This window comes from Macaca nemestrina, chromosome 7, assembly GCF_043159975.1.
Source record: "Macaca nemestrina isolate mMacNem1 chromosome 7, mMacNem.hap1, whole genome shotgun sequence".
Classification (NCBI taxonomy): domain Eukaryota; kingdom Metazoa; phylum Chordata; class Mammalia; order Primates; family Cercopithecidae; genus Macaca; species Macaca nemestrina.
The window spans coordinates 173317626-173333662 of record NC_092131.1 but is presented as its reverse complement, the minus strand read 5'-3'; the positions used below and the strand labels follow the sequence as shown (position 1 = coordinate 173333662).

Here is a 16037-nt window from a genome sequence, read left to right as displayed (position 1 = left end):
TCGTCCCAGGCTGAACCCATCTCGGATTTAAAATTGCTCTTCTGAAAACCCAACCTGACTCCCAAAAGATAAGAATACTCAGACCCATCTAAAGAGGTCAGTGCTATAAAACTTGTCTCTACCTTCCAGGAGAGTTCTTGGTGTCACTCTTGTGCTGTCTGCTTCTGATTGCATTAGGACTTGTTCTGTAGTCCTCACAGGTGGTCCCTGGCTTAGGGCTCTGTTTCCTTTTATATTGGAACATCTTTGTTTTGTTTGTTTGTTTGTTCGAGACGGAGTCTCGCTCTGTCACCCAGTGCAGTGGCGCGATCTCGGCTCACTGCAAGCTCCGCCTCCCCGGTTCACGCCATTCTCCTGCCTCAGCCTCCCAAGTAGCTGGGACTACAGGTGCCCGCCACCACGCCTGGCTAATTTTTTGTATTTTTTTAGTCACCATGTTAGCCAGGATGGTCTCGATCTGCTGACTTTGTGATCCGCCTGCCTCAGCCTCCCAAAGTGCTGGGATTACAGGCGTGAGCCACTGCGCCCGGCCCCTATAGGAACATCTTGACCATGCTAGTCCTGATTGATATCCCTCTGGCATCTTGATAAAATACTGCATATACCTCAACCACACTCCCTCAAGCACTCCCTGAAAGCCCCATAGTGTTTCCTTAAATGAGTGACCCTTTGCCTAATACTATCCTTATCTCTTAGCCACCTCTGAGTGCTTAGCCTAGATAAATACAAATATATTCTTTCTTTTTTTCTTATGCTGTTTGGTGATTTTGATATCAGCAGCCAAAGGTCTCTGGGGCACAAAGGCAATAGTCAACTTCTCCCATATTATAGCCAGCCAGAACAATCTGCCGGACATATCACAGGCACCTCCAGACTTGAGGAACATTGCACACTGTGTGTCCTTGGGGAGGTGACTTCAACCTTACACAGGTGCCATGAAAATCTAAAGTCCAACCCACACCTGTTCCTGTACACATGAGCGATTCCCCTGTCTGTGGGTTGCATGGATCTTACTCCAAGAGTCAATGACTCATATAGTCCAGCACCTACCTCAAGCAACGAGGGATACTGGGGACTCTACTACCCACCTCCAGCAATAGCTTCAGTAATAAAGATAGATTTCACCTGGACTCAGAAAGGCCCCCTGTCCCCTCATTGTCAGAAGACTCACCCTCCCCTTCAGGGCTCTTAATTACTTCATTGGCTAAACTTCCCCATTGCCACAGGGTGTGTGCATCCCCAGGGTATATGTTCATCTGTGGCTCTCCCCACCACCACTTCCCTAACGGCTCCTCTGCTGCTACCTTTTCTTTTCCATTGCTGGTGGTAGTTGACCCTTGTGTAGATAATGTAATACACACAGGACAATATATAGTAGGTGTTATGGGACCCAATGGAATAACCATTCATACCAAAACCTGCCATTACAATAAGTCTAAGAAGGCTCTTGGGCTGATCCTGGTAGGTATAGTACTTGCTGTATGGTTGGCTGCCCCTTGAAGGGCTTTGCCTATCGTGAGGCTACCCTGAGAAATATAACCCGGACAGTCAAAAATCTCATATGTAATACCAGGAACGCTCTTCAAAACATACAGCCTTCTTTCAATTCACTAGCCAATGTAGTACCGGACAATCAGTTGGCCTTAGACTATCTACTAGCAAAACAAGAAGTAGGTGCGATCACCAATACCTCCTGTTGCACCTCAGCAAACACCTCTGGGGAGATAGAAGTTAATATAAAGGAAATGTTAAAGCAAGCAGAATGGCTCTGCTCCTTTGGGGTAACCAAGATTAGCTCTAACGACATCTGGAATGCAGTAAAAGGTGTCCTGCCCAACCAGATTTTGTGCCTCCCCTTCCTTTGCCCACTGGTGATGATCATACTTTTACTGCTTTTTGACCCTGTATTCTTAGCCTTTCAGCAAGCTTTGTCAGTAAGGAACTGGAAGCAATCAAACTACAAATGGTAATCAAGAAAGGATCTTGGCAATTAGGGCTGCAGCCTGGTGACAATCAGGCCTACCTTAGCATAGCAAGGGAAAAATTTTTCTCCTCTAATTTATGAAATGACAATGCCCATACACAGCAGAAAGCAGTTCTAGAAGATGGACCCCACCCCTCAGCAGCCAACAAGAATGAGGAGCAAACAGACAGAGGAGGGATTTTGTTTCTAAGGCAACCCTGATGAAATAACTGGGAAAGTTCTTCTTCTTATTGATTTTCTTTAGTCCCTTACTTATAAGCACAACAGCTTAAGAACCCAGTGGGCCCGGGATGGTGCCAGAAGGTCATGACCACTGACCAGATACGAGAGGAAGGTAAGACCCCCAAAAGCACCCAAGCTGGAACAGATGATCTTAGTTGCCTTCAGATCATTAATTATTAATTATAATACCAAAATCCCCCCCCCCACAAAAAAAGAAAATCTCCACTATTTTATGTACATGGGTTATATGAAGATGTATGTTTATGAACTGAGCCTGTGGGTCTGGAGTCCACCTTGCACATGCTAACATTTCTCTTTCTTGCCATAAGCAGTCCTTTAAAACCCCATGCCTTCTGTTGTTCGGGGGAGAAGGTGCTTTCAGAGCAAGAGTTCGCTTTCTCCCTTCCTGGCCAGGAATAAAACATGCTCCACTTTGCTTCCAGCTGGGTGTTCTTTCTTTGCAACTGGTACAAAGTAAGGAAAGATCCCAAGTTACCAGTGACAAGTTGTCTTTATGACTGTCTTAAGACATCTGTCATCCACAATTACTGTTTTACTTTGATTCTTCTCAAAAAGCAGCTTGCAATCAGCCACAGTCTAAAACTTACTGCTTAGGGGGCTTCATGGAAAGGACTTTTGAATATAGGTTTCCGATTACTTTGGAGATTGTGCCATTGGACTAGAGAGAAAGCATGCAGGACTGTAATTAAAAGGCTGGTGTGTACTTAAAGACTGCTAACCCAGTACGAAGCAGAACAAGAGTTAATTGCATGGACTGAACTACTAGAGGACTGAAATAATTTTTATGGCTTTTCTTGTTTGAAAGATTGCCGATTATTTTCATTCTGTTTTTTAAAGAAAATTTTTTCTTTTGAGCTATTTATAGTGTTTAACAACTGACAGAGTATACTCTTGTAAACAAAATTGGAAGTATTTTTTTTTCACTCCAGCTGATTTCTCCAGATTTTGGAAATTATTTACAAGTGTTCTCAATTTATGGCAATATAGTTATTTGCATAAGTTGAATAAGAATCTGTTTTCTTTTATAACAGGTCACAATTGGAGGCACTGATTGTTTTACTAAGGCTTGGACTGGAATAACATATTTTCAGATATGAGCAGAATGTCTTGAGAAACTGAAGTTGACTTATAACAGGTCACAATTGGAGACACTAAGGCTTGGACTGGAATAATGTATTTTCAGATACCAGCAGAACGCCTTGAGAAACTGAAGTTGCCTTATGGAGCCGGTAACAGCTCCTTGGAAAGCCTGGCCTTGTACCTTAACTGCACAGTTCCTTCGCAGGCCTTCTGACCTGTGGTAAACAAAGAATGCCACCTTCTGACTGTCTCAGGGACCTCATGTTATTTTGAGACCTCAAGAAGAGAGGAATTCACCCAATTTATATAGGTATCTGCAGGCACAGGTAAATCTGTTAGAAATGCTTGTTCCCTGGTGCCATAAAGAAATAGCACTTGGACATACATTTAATTTCCTCAGCAAGGCCATTTTTACTTTCTGCAGAAAGGGTACACTCGCCAGCAGTTTTGCCACGAGAGTACACTGAATAAAGGAGACAGCGTCATTTATAACCAGATGCGTCCACCCTACTGCTGTGTCTGGTTGCCATTGGCTGGAACGGGACCTCACATTCTGTATTTGTCCTGACTGGCTAGCAACTTAGAACTTTTTAAAAGAGGCAAAGGCAGAGAACAAAGGAAGGAGGAAGCCACTTATGGAATGCTGAGAAAGGTAAAAACACCTTCAAATAAGGAAGAGGAACAGGCTATGACCTAATGCTTGGAACAGTATAAGCAAGCCAAGGCAAATATTTAGGCTAAATTGTGGGCACTAAGAACATAAAGTACATTGATTTCTTTATTACGGCTAGCAGATATTTAAGAATGTTGGCACAGGTCTGTGAATACATTTTGTTTCTAACAGAAGTTACTGTTTATTCCTAATTAGATGGGGAGGAAAGTCTTTGAAGAGGAACCTCTACTTTTTACAAATCCTTGGCTGTGCTTAAAAAGCCTTTAAAATCCAAATTAGAGATACCTTAGGAAAATTTCCAGCAAAGCCAATTTATAAGAGCCTACAATAATTCTTGCGGGACTTTGTGCAAATAATCAGGTCAAATATAAGAAAACTTTTTTTGTAAATAAATTGGTCCCACTATGATTTGTCATTGTTAAAAATGGGGGACTAAGAAAAGAAAAATCATGTTTCAGAAGAAAGCTATAGTACACCTGTTACTGGATTAACCTTTGACTCCTGGGTGGCAATGTGGTCACCCATGGTGTGGAGCTGCAGCTGTGCTGCATTCAGTTATTAAAGGTAAAAGTTATGAATGGAATTCTGAGATAGATTCAAGTCCTGGGGAGTTGGTTCACTGGATGCATAATGAAATGCAAACTTAAAAGGGAAAAGTGAAATATTTAATCCCTTTGTTATTGTTATCTATAATAGCTAAAATAAAGGTAAGAGAGTGCTGAGTTGGATCTGAAAGCTAGACCAGACTCAGACATGGGTCTGTCTGAGCTCAGATCACCAGCTTTAAGGCTACCCACAAAAAGGGAAAATTAGCCTAGGCAACCAAAAAGTATCTCTAAGACCTGTGGTTTCCAATCAGTATCTCTGAGACCTATGGTTTCCAGTGTGGGGAAAGGGCAGAACCAATTAACTGTTGAAACCAGAGGATATAATGTGAAGGAAGTGTTCCATTTTATAGATTGGTATCAACAGCTTCCTGAACACCCTTTGCTAAAGAGGATTGTGAAAGTAACTAATTTAGGAGCAATGTCTTTGTTTTCAAATGCTGCAGAATTGCAAAGCATTTTTTTTTTTTTTTTTTTGGTTCATCCAGGACCCACGGCTCACTGTTGAACAACTGCAGATGGGTATGTACAATCCAGACACACAGGAGGTTGTTCCTGAGAGAACAGCCAGCCTGGGGAATTGGATAAAAGTCACTGAAAAATCTGTTTACTTTGAGAGGAGGGAACCTATGAAAGCCAAGTGGAGCAGCCCAGATGAAGCAGCTGACATGCTTCATAGGCACGTCCTTGGGACTGGCTTTATAATGATAGGGTATTAACCTTGTTTCGGAAATAATTAACTAGTCTGAGTTTGCTTCCAACAGGTTCTAGTTCAAGTTAGCTGGTGTTAAGCCATAAATTCAACATACTCAGGTAAAACCAGTCCCTCTGGGGTCCCTCCAAGGGAAACAGTCATGGTCTTTGGAACCCTCAAAGACAGCTTTAAGTTAGCATTCAAAGCCCAAAGACCTAAAATAAGAAATCATTAAGGGACCACACACCTTTCAGTTCGTTATTGTTCTCCCCTAAAGGATAAACCATACTTTTTTGAAAGTGGATGTAATGAATCAGGAATACTTTTTGGGAGGCTTAGGTTTGTTCTCTTGGGTTCCCCAAGTGTGTGTGTATGTGTGTTTAATTATGGTTCTCCAGCAAGCTGGATGCTAACCAGGTACTACCTTTTCATTCCTCGTCACTCTCCCATGATGCCCCTCCTCAGCATGAGGCAGACAGAAGGATTGACCACAGGGTTCCCCATGTTGAGGGACGGATAAATAGAAAGGTGGGGGGACTATAACCGGCCCTATTATCCCATAGAACTGATATTTATGGGTTTTTTTTTTTTTGAATAAACATAGAAATTGACCCTCTCTAGTCTTAAAATTTGAAACTTAATTTGTCTTACTGACTTCCTTCCTTAGGAAACAAACCCTCTGGCAAGGAATTGAAACTCATCAGACCACCACATCCAGTGAGACACCAGACCCCTCATCCATCATGATTGTTTCCTTACCCCTCTCTAATTCCTGTTTTTCCACCTTTCCCACTCTATAAACTCAGTTTTACTTGGTTGGGGAGATGGATTTGACTTTATCTCCCATTTTCCTCAGGTACGGCGCTTGATTAAATACTTCTTCCGTGGCAATACTTGTTGTCCCAGCAATTGCCATTCTGTGTGGTGAGCAGCGGGACCTAGACTGAACCATGGTATTTTGATAAAAGTTCTGTTTCTCTGAAGAATCCTGAGAATATAGGTTCTGATTCTGGTTCTCTGGAGAATCCTAATACAATCACTATGCCTAGCAGCATGAACATTCAATACCTTCCGGATCATTCAACTACAGGGAGTTTTAATTAACCCAGCAGGCCCAGTTAGTATTCTCTGAAATCCATTACCACATTTTTGTCAAAGCCATACTTCCATGGCCTGCTCCCAGCTAATAACTAAACGTGACCAGGCCTATTTCTGAGAGTTATAAAACTCCAGTGATGGCAGACTATGGCTTCGGGATGGCCTTGCTGAGCCTCTACTAGATTACATAGCAGTGCTTCCATTCTGCCTGCCTTCTGTCTCTCCTTCACACAGAAACAGACATGCAGTGTGGTCCAAAGTATATCAAAGCCTTTCTGGCGTGCTCCCCATTTTCTCTCATGGGAATGCCCTCAAGTAAAATCCTTGCTCATTTACTCCTGTATTGGTGTCTGCTTCTCAAAATACCCAAATTATTATCCCTAGTTAAGAATTTGGGCAATATGTTGAAAGAGACAATATTCAAAGAAATAAGCAAAGCCACAGTTAAAGAGACTAAACCACTGGCCCTGGAAACAAGGAAGCAGAGCAAGGAGAGTGCTGTTGTATGAATTTGAGGAACTAGGCATAGTGCAGGCAGTAGAACAAGTAACCTGTTGTTTAGAGGAAGATAAGATGGATAGACAAAACCAGGTGGATCTAGCAGTCTTCTATTCCCAGCAACTCAGCACTTCTCTTGTGTCTGGCCCACCTACAATGAAGAAAATACGCTTTTCTCCAAGCAGCTTTTTGTAGGCAGATTCTTCCCAACACCCTCCAGATCAAAAGGGTAGCAGGAAAGAAGGAGGAAGTCAACTTAGGTATTCTGAAAATAGATAACCCAAGTTCAAATCCCGACTCCACAACTTTCTCAGTATGGACTTGACATTGAGCATTGAGAAGTTAAGAGTTTCTTGGCTGGGTGTGGTGGCTCATGCCTATAATCCCAGCACTTTGGGAGGCCAAGGTGGGTGGATCACCTGAGGTCAGGAGTTCGAGACCAGCCTGGCCAATGTGGCGAAACCCCATCTCTACTAAAAATACAAAAAATTAGCCAGGCATGATGGTGCATGCCTGTAATCCCAGCTACTCAAGAGGCTGAGCCAGGACAATCGCTTGAACCCAGGAGGCGGACATTGCAGTGAGCTGAGATCGTGCCACTGCACTGCAGCCTGGGCAACATAGTGAGACTCTGTCTCAAAAAAAAGAAAAAGGAAAAACAGTTTCTTAACTAGCATATTGTTCTGGGTGATGTTATGAGAATTAGATTATCCTTATCAACTCATCTGCACATTGCCTACTACACAGTAAACTTATGTGATCTATTTTTATCAGAGAAGTCATCTGGAATTCAGAGCTTTTGGCCAGGTCATCTTGCCTTTTTTTGTCTGCTGTCATACCATGAGAAGTGACTTTTCTACATTTGATGAGTGTAGGGGTCTAAACATGACAATTAGGGTCACTGTATTCATTGTGTCATCCAAATATAACAGTATTTTAAAATAAGTGACTACTGTGTATGTTAAAAATGTCTACTAAGTTTGTAGGCTCATGGATTTCCCCTATTTGTTTTTTCTTTTTTTTTTTTTCTTTTCTTTTTTTCCTTTTTTTTGGGGGCGGGGGGAAGGAGTTTTGTTCTTGTTGCCCAAGCTGGAATGCAATGGCACAATCTTGGCTCACTGCAATCTCTGCCTCCAGGGTTCAAGTGAGTCTCCTGCCTCAGCCTCCCAAGTAGCTGGAATTACAGGCATGTGCCACCACACCCAGCTAATTTTTGTATTTAGTAGAGACAGGGTTTCACCATGTTGGTCAGGCTGGTCTTGAACTCCTGACCTCAGATGATCCACCCACCTCGGCTTCCCAAAGTGCTGGGATTACAGGCGTGAGCTACCATGCCTGGCTGTTTTGTCATATTTTTCTTTGTATATTCTGAGGCTATGTAATTATGTGGATAAAAATTTAAAATTCCTTTACATTTCTGAGTCATGGATTTTTTTTCATTTTCTCTATTAATACCTGTGCCTTAAAATTCACTTTGTCAAATATAAGTAAACTTAGAAAATCTTTCTTTTGGATTTTGTTTAATTTTCAATATTGCTTTTTTATTTCTATTTATCTTGCTTGCTCTAGGTTAATTTTCACTTCTTACAAATTTATTTTTATTCTTTTTCACAGATTTTTAGTCACTATTTCAATAATTTTTCAGAAAAACATCTAGTTTAGAGAGGCTCAGGAGAATACAGAATATTGAGTATAAAGACCTTTGTATCTGATGCACAGATTTTATCACTTGGCAATATCAGACAGTCCCAAGCCTGATCAGTAAACCTATGTCTGCATCTGTAGGAGCACTGAGAGCCAGCTCTGGCGTCATAGTGATTTAGCAGCAGCAAATCATTGCTGTGTCCTCACAATATTTACCTTAAACCACTTAATTTTTCTCACTGCAGTCTAATCAAACACATTTTCCCTCTTCACAAAAACTCACACTCACAAAGGAACTGTTTTAACAACTGACATTCAGTTTTAAGCTCTGCTTTATTTTACGTGCACACACACATATATCTATTATATATATACACACATTCTCCTGTATTTATATATAGGTAGATATATACACACACGTACATATTGAAGTATGTATTTCCTACACATTGGGTGTGTACATATTTAGATATATATAGATACAGATATCATTTCACCTACGTATGATTTTTCAGGAGACTTATGCACACACAAGCATAGACACCATATCTGATATATCTGATTATCACTGCTTCCCCCCCCCCCCCGAGATGGGGTCTTGCTCTGTCACCCAGGCTGGAGTGTGGTGGCTCAATCTTGGCTCACTTCAACCTCTGCCTCCAGGGCTCAAGCAATGCTCCTGCCTCAGTCTTCCAAGTAGCTGAGATTCCACACGCCTACCAACACACCCAGCTAATTTTTGTATTTTTAGTAGAAATGGGGTTTCACCATGTTGGCCAGGCTGGTCTCGAACTCCTGACCTCAGGTGATCTGCCCTCCTCAACCTCCCAAAGTGCTGGGATTACAGGTGTGAGCCACCACACCCGGCCTATCACTGGTTTTATATACAAATGATATAATATTATAAACTTTAGCACATGTATATTTCCTACTTACAATATTTCCAAGTCAGCCCAAGCAAATTTCCTCTTTTTATGTTTACGTTTAAAATCTTGTTTTATAATATTCCATTGTATGTCTATGCCATTTTTTAACCAGTTGCCTATTGTTGAATTTGTCTTTTCTAATTTTTTTTTTTTTTTTTTTTTTGACAGTCTGGCTCTGTCACACTGGCTAGAGTGCAGTGGCACCATTTCCGCTCATATATATATGTGTATATATGTATGTATTATATATGTCTATATATAATATATATATGTGTGTGTGTGTGTATATATATATATTTTTTGAGACGGAGTCTCGCTCTGTCGCCCAGGCTGGAGTGCAGTGGCACGATCTCAGCTCACTGCAAGCTCCGCCTCCCAAGTTCACACCATTCTCCCGCCTCAGCCTCCCGAGTAGCTGGGACTACAGGCGCCGCCACCTCGCCCGGCTAATTTTTTGTAGTTTTAGTAGAGACGGGGTTTCACCGTGGTCTCGATCTCCTGTCCTCGTGATCTGCCCGCCTCTGCCTCCTGAAGTGCTGGGATTACAGGTGTGAGCCACTGCACCCAGCCTCCTCCACTCATATATTTTTACATGTATTAAAAATATAAATGCAGATCCAAGATAAACCTAAAACAATGTACATCAAAAAGTTTAAAAACAAAATTATGAGTATAGGTCTCTGTCTCCAGTGTCTTTTTTTCTTTTTTTTTTTTTGAGACAAAGTCTGGCCCTGTCATCCAGGTTGGAATGCAATGGCATGATCTCGGCTCACTGCAACCTAAGCCTTCCAGGTTAAGGTAATTTTTTTTTTTTTTTTTTTTGAGACAGTCTTGCTCTGTTGCCCAGGCTGGCGTGCAGTGGCCGGATCTCAGCTCACTGCAAGCTCCACCTCCCGGGTTTACCCATTCTCCTGCCTCAGCCTCCCGAGTAGCTGGGACTACAGGCGCCCACCACCTTGCCCGGCTAGGTTTTTGTATTTTTTAGTAGAGACGGGGTTTCACCGTGTTAGCCAGGATGGTCTCGATCTCCTGACCTCGTGATCTGCCCGTCTCGGCCTCCCAAAGTGCTGGGATTACAGGCTTGAGCCACCGCGCCCGGCCCAGGTTAAGGTAATTTTTGTGCCTCAGCCTCCCCAGTTGGGAACACAGGGATGTGCCACCACCCCTGGTTAATTTTTGTATTGTATTTTCACAATACAAAATACCAACATGTTTTGGCCATGTTGGCCAGGCTAGTCTGGAACTCCTGACCTCAAGTGAGACCCTTGTCTCGGCCTCCCAACGTGTTGCAATTACAGATGTGAGCCACTGCACCCCTTATAATGAAGGCTGAGATTAACATCCTTGTACTTGAAAGATTTTGTATGTATAGAATAAACCTGCAGTCACATTTAAAAAAAATAGAATGGCTTGGTCAAGGTGTATGCATATGAGAACTCATGATTTGGTTATCATCGAATGTTCCTCTATGGAAATTGTACCAATTATACTCCTGCAAGCAATGTATGCCTATTCCCCCGACAGAGTATTTTTAAACATCTAGGTTTTTGACAAATTGGGAGGAAACGGAAATTTCATCAGTTTTAATAATTATTATTATTAGTGATGCTTGACAACTTTTCCCCACCTTCAAACTATATGCATTTTGCTTTCTGTGCAAGATTTCTACTTTGTTGATTTAAGTTACTAGTATTTTATTAGAAGCCTTTATATATTATGGAAACAAATTCTTATAGTTTGATACTTTTTTAGGGGTGGGGAAGCTGCTCATACCGAATTCATTAGCTCATTTTAAACTGGTTACATCTGTAAGGCAGAGCAGTTGACGAGAGGTCCCGCTCTGCAGTCAGATGGGCAAGTCTATTAACTGTGTGCCACGGACATGTCTATGAGCCTCCCTCAGCTTCAGTGCTCTCAGCTACTACAAGGGGTTAATAGTGCCTACCTCTTGGGATGGTTGGAAGGATTGGGATAAACCATCTTAGAACAGAGCCTGGCACACAGGAGACCCTATGCAGTTATTGCTACAATTATGGTCAAACTTTTAAGAGTTTTATAGAATATGTCATTGTAAGACATTCTTGACTCCAAGACTTTAAAATATAAAGGAAATCCTTTTCTGGTTTTGTATTTGTTTGAAATTTTGATGTAAGTGGAATTTATACTGCTGTTAAAGTATGCTATTTGGAGCCCATATATTAGTTTTCTAAATGACTCCTGAATTCACCCAACAACTTTTATTGAATAATCCTTTTATCTTTATCATAAACCCAATACATGTGTCTGTTTATGAACCTTTTTAGTATATATTTTTTATCAATTCAAGTCCCACTACCTGCTCTTCATATTGCTGGCAATATGACACTGTTTGAAGACCTGGTAAAGTTCATTGACCGGATGGTTTTCAATTCTAAAATGTTCTGGTCCTACTGGCTTTTCCCCCACGTTATCAACTTTCATAATAGTTTTTTGTTTAAAGAACTAGTTTGTACTTGTGTTGTTATGAGATACACACACACACACACACACACACACACACACATTTTCATTTACAGTTATTGGCTCATAACTCCCATAGCCCTTGTTACAGTCTTTTAAAAAAAAATAATACTGGGTGTTAGGCTTCAGGAGCAGGACTTAGGAAACAGGATCTCTCTACCTTCTCCTGACCTCCTTTCAGCCACCTCAAGGCAGGAGGACTCTAATCTCACCCAGCCTTTCTGAGGTGGATCAGAAGATCCTCATTCCATAAAGGGCCATACCCCCCATACCCTGGGGGAAGGAATGCTGATGTTATGAAGCTGCCACAAAAACCCCAGAGCACTGGGCTCAAAAGGCTTCTGGATAGCTGAACACCTGGATGTTCCTGGAGGGTGGCACTCCAGGAGGGCCCGGGAGCTCCGCCCCATTCTCCCATAGCCTCCTCAAATGCATCTCTTCATCTGCATCCTTTGTAATAAATCAGTAAACATGTTTCACTGAGTTCTGTGAGCTGCTCCAGCAAATTAATCAAATCCAAAGAGTGGGTTGTGGGAACGCCAACTTGAAGCCCACTGGTCAGAAGTTCCAGAGGCCTGGACTTGTGACCGGTGTCTAGGGAGTGGGAGGAGTCTTGGGGCCAGCTGGCCCCCCTCCCCGTGGGATCTGACACTATCTTCAGGTAGACAGCCGTGGAATTAAATTGGAGGATTCCCAGCTGGTGTCTGCTGCTTGGTGTGTGTGAAATGCCCCCATGTTTAGTTACCGAGGTTTTCTGCGTTCGTGATTGTTGTGGTTGAGAAGAGAGGAAGGACACAGTTATAATAAGACTTTTCCCTAAGCAGTACTTTATTAGAAATTTGGTAAATTCATTAAAAAATTGGCACATTTGGTAATGTTAAAGTTCCCTATCAAATTATATAGTATATTATTTTCATTTGCTTAAGTATTTATGGTTTCCTGAAGACACTTAACACACTGTTAAATTTATTCCATTTTTATTTATACCTAAATTTAAAGTACATTGTTCCTGTGTAGTTTATTGTTGTGATAACAAAAATAGGTGTTTTATTACATTTTCTATAATATGAAACTTATCCACATTATTCTCCTAGAATTTTACTGATTTTTATTTTTTGAAGTTTTACAGAAATTTTCAGATTTTCAACATACAACATCTCAGATGAATTTAAATCCTTCTTTGAAGGATGTATCATTTATATGTCTCATTATTTGGCCTTGTATACAATTGCATTGATTGATACATCAAAATAATGACTAACAGTGAAGAAAGGAGAGAAAAATCTAATTGTTTTTGCTTGATCAAAAGAGATGATTATAGGATTATCTTTTTGACTGATTAAAGAAATACAATGCTGAAATATTTTTATTCTAATATTTTCTTTAAATTTTGCATCATTATTCATAAATTTGATCATTAGTTTGCATGTATTTGTGAATGGGTGTTTGTGTGTGTTCACTATCTTCATTATATTCTGATATAAAATTCTGTGTCATTCATAATTAAACATGTCAGTGACCCTTCCTTCCATTTTAAACTTCTGGATTGTGTTACATAGCACTTTAATGATTTGTTCTTTAAAGGTTTTATGAGAATCCCTATTTAAATTGTGATAATCATTTTAATTTTATGTTAACTAGGTTACATTGTCATGTTTTATAGCCAATGTTTGATAAATGATAAATGCCTAGAAAATTATCAATTTCAGTTTTGCAATTAATCTACATCTGGTTGAGTGATTTCTTATGTTTGTTTAATAGAATATCTGTTGTGAAATCCTCCTACTGAATGTAAGTGTGTATGTGACTTTGTTTTTATTTTTTCTCATTTTCCTCATCAGTTTAGTGATTTTATGAATTGTTTTCAAAGTCTCAGCCTTTATATTTAATATTTTAATTTTCCTATGTTAATTTTTGATTTCATTAGTTATATGTTTTTGTGTGTTCATTTCTCAAAAATTTAATTTGGTAATATACATATATAAATATATGCCTTAAATTGCTGTATTATATACACTAAAGCAAATTGATCACAGATTTATTTATTTTTATTTTTTATTTGAGACAGAGTCTCACTCTGTCACCCAGGCTGGAGTGCAGTGGCACAATCTCGGCTCACTGCAAGCTCCACCTCTCGGGTTCACACCATTCTCCTGCCTCAGCCTCCTGAGTAACTGGGACTACAGGTGCCCGCCACCACGCCCGGCTAATTTTTTGTTTTTGTACTTTTTAGTAGAGACGGGGTGTCACCGTGTTAGCCAGGATGGTCTTGATCTCCTGACCTCGGATCACAAATTTATTTTTATTGGGAGAGATGTGAAGTTGCTTATATGATTATTTCCTTTGATATATTAAGAAAAAATATTTTTTCATATTGTACCATCTTTGTTTTCCTGGAATATAATCCACTACTTCCTGATGTCTTTTTTTTTTTTGAGACGGAGTCTCGCTCTGTCGCCCAGGCTGGAGTGCAGTGGCCGGATCTCGGCTCACTGCAAGCTCCGCCTCCTGGGTTCACGCCATTCTCCTGCCTCAGCCTCCCGAGTAGCTGGGACTACAGGCGCCCACCACCTCGCCCGGCTAGTTTTTTGTATTTTTTAGTAGAGACAGCGTTTCATCGGGTTAGCCAGGATGGTCTCGATCTCCTGACCTCGTGATCCGCCCGTCTCGACCTCCCAAAGTGCTGGGATTACAAACTTGAGCCACTGCGCCCGGCCAATGTCTTATTTTTCAACTGTGCTATTCTTTCACTAATATTTCATTTCCTATTTTTTGCATCAATATTCATAAATGAGACATATCTCTAGTTATTTTTGTATTACACTATGTTGGTACTATGGCTTGAATGTGTTCTCCCAAGAGCATGTGTTGGAAACTTAATCCCCAATATAACAGTGTTGGAAGGTAAGCCCTAATGGGAAATGCTGAGGAAATGAGAGCTCTACCCTCATGAATGGATTAATACCAATTATTAAAGGGCTGGAAGTTTTGAGTTCAGGCTCTTGCTCCCTCTCCCTCTCACGCTCATTGCCCTTTTGCCATGGGACAGTGCAACAAGAAGGCCTTCTCCAGACATTGGCCCCTCAATCTTAGATTTCCCAGCCTCCATAACAATGAGCCAATAAACTTCTGTTCATCGTAAACTACCCAGTCTCAGGCACAGAGGGGCCCCAATTTATGATGGTTCGACATATGATTACTCAACTTCACGACAGGTGTATCAGGACGTAACCCCAGTGTAATTCAGTGAGCATCTGGACTTAACAATGGTTTGACTTATGATTTTTTGTCTTTATAATGGGTTTATAGGGACATTAAATGCATTTTCAACTATGATATTTTCTATTTATGGCGGGTTTCTTGGGACAGAGCCCCACCATAAGTCAAGGGGCATGTGTATTATGTTATAGCAGCACAAAATGAACTAGAACTGGCAGTATTTTGATACCATGTTATATACCATTCATAAGTAATGTAGGTACACCTTTATTTTGTTTTATGAAATAGTGCTTCTCAGTCTGTTTGTGTTGCTATGAAGAAATGCATGAGGATGAGTAATTTATTTAAAATAGAGGTTTCTTTGGCTCATGGTTCTGGAGACTGTACAAGAAGCATGGCCCCAACACCTGCTTCTGGTGAGAACTTGGGGCAACTTCCACCCATGCCAGAAAGGGAAGGGGAGTAGGCATCACATGGCAAGAGAGAAACCGAGATAGAAGAGGATGAAATGACAAGGTCTTTTCAACAACCAGTTCTCTAGAGAACTCAGAATAAGAACTCACTCATCCCTGCAAGAATGGCACCAAGCCATTCATGAGGGATCCACCCCAATATTCCCAACACCTCCCACCAGGCCCCACCTCCAACACTGGTTATCAAATTTCAATATGAGACTCGGTGGGGCCAAAGACACCATATCCAAACCACGGCATTCTGCCCCTGACCCCCTAAAACTCATGTTCTTCTCACATTGCCAGATAAAATCATCCTATCAACAAAGTCTTAACTTGGTCCAGCATCAACTCAAAAGTCCAAAGTCCAAAGTCTCATCTGAGACTCCAGGCAAGTTCTTTACAGCTGTGAACCTGTAAAA

At 41.0% G+C, this 16037-nt stretch overlaps 1 protein-coding gene across 5 annotated transcripts in view; it reads right to left on the bottom strand.

Moving 5' to 3' along the window:
* LOC105466237 (makorin ring finger protein 3) overlaps positions 1-16037 on the bottom strand; it is a 65781-nt gene that overhangs the window by 39899 nt on the left and 9845 nt on the right. The window contains exons 2-3 of one of the 5 annotated variants that reach the window (XR_011606272.1): positions 6039-16029; positions 3384-3522 (exon numbers count right to left, since the gene is read on the bottom strand). The exons of the other annotated variants lie outside the window; for them this stretch is intronic. The gene's annotated coding sequence lies outside the window, so the exon portion shown is untranslated. Of the gene's footprint in view, positions 1-3383; positions 3523-6038; positions 16030-16037 lie in introns of those variants that run through there. 5 annotated transcript variants of the gene reach the window in all.